At 46.7% G+C, this 1,168-nt stretch overlaps 1 non-coding gene across 1 annotated transcript; it reads right to left on the reverse strand.

Moving 5' to 3' along the window:
* Positions 1-565: 565 nt before the first annotated feature.
* On the reverse strand, positions 566-672 carry LOC130734884 (small nucleolar RNA R71). The gene has a single exon (XR_009018221.1). It is a non-coding gene; the product is annotated as a small nucleolar RNA R71 (small nucleolar RNA).
* Positions 673-1,168: the final 496 nt, after the last annotated feature.

Raw genomic sequence — 1,168 nt, forward strand, 5'->3', positions numbered from 1 at the left:
TGGTCTTGCTTTAAGTTTTTAACTTGTCTAGAATTGGTGCTACTAATCTTCCTCTGTTGAGTGTCGTTCGCAGGTTGCTTTCAAGAGAAGCACCACCATGGGTAGCCGCATGACAGAGGAGGAGATGCAAGCCCACATTGAGGCAAGGATCCAAGAGGGTATTACCCTCCGTTTGCGTGAACAAGAAGTTGAGAATGCCAACCGGACTCTTCGGGAACTAACTTCGAGGTCTATGAGCTTTGACTATCCCGGAAGTATTGTCATCCCCGAAGGAGTTGGGAACTTTGAGTTGAGACCGGCATTCATCAACATGGTGAGCCAAAGCCAATATGGTGGAGGTTCCTCGGAAGATCCTCATGCTCATATGGAGAAGTTCATCCGAAATTGCAACACTTATCGTGTGGTGAATGTTCCTTCGGAAGCAATCCGGTTGAGCCTATTTCCCTTCTCTTTGAAGGACGTAGCAGAGGAATGGCTAAATTCACAACCTCAAGGGAGTCTCACTACTTGGGAAGACCTTGCAGAAAAATTCACAACGAGGTTCTTCCCGAGGTCTCTTTTGAGGAAGTTGAAGAATGATATCATGACCTTCGCACAATCCACGGATGAAAATCTTTATGAGGCTTGGGAGCACTTTAAGAAGCTTTTGAGGAAATGTCCTCAACACAATCTCACCCAAGCAGAATGTGTGGCGAAGTTCTATGATGGTTTACTATACTCATCAAGGTTTGGCTTGGACGCGGCCTCGAATGGGGAGTTTGACGCTCTGCCCTCACAAGCGGGGTATGATTTGATAGAGAAGATGGCGGTGAGGGCCATGAACTCCGAGAATGAACGCCAAATCCGAAGAAGTTCTTTTGAAGTTGAAGCTTATGACAAGATCATGGCCTCCAACAAACAACTCTCCGAGGGAATGGCGGTAATCCGGAAACATATAGAGGAGACCAAGTCAAGTGGAGCCAAGATAACTTGCATGGAGTGTGAGTTTTGTGGTGGGTCTCATGCTAGTAACCAATGTACTCTTAATGATGGTGATGGTGAGACCAAAGCATCAATGCATGGAGGAGGAGTCCCAACCACAGAACAAGATCCTTTTGTCCAGCCGCAAATTGTTGCAAAGGTGGTTGGCAAGAGGAGTCTAGAGGAGCTGATCGAGAGATTCATTGAT

This window comes from Lotus japonicus, chromosome 1, assembly GCF_012489685.1.
Source record: "Lotus japonicus ecotype B-129 chromosome 1, LjGifu_v1.2".
NCBI classification, from domain to species: domain Eukaryota; kingdom Viridiplantae; phylum Streptophyta; class Magnoliopsida; order Fabales; family Fabaceae; genus Lotus; species Lotus japonicus.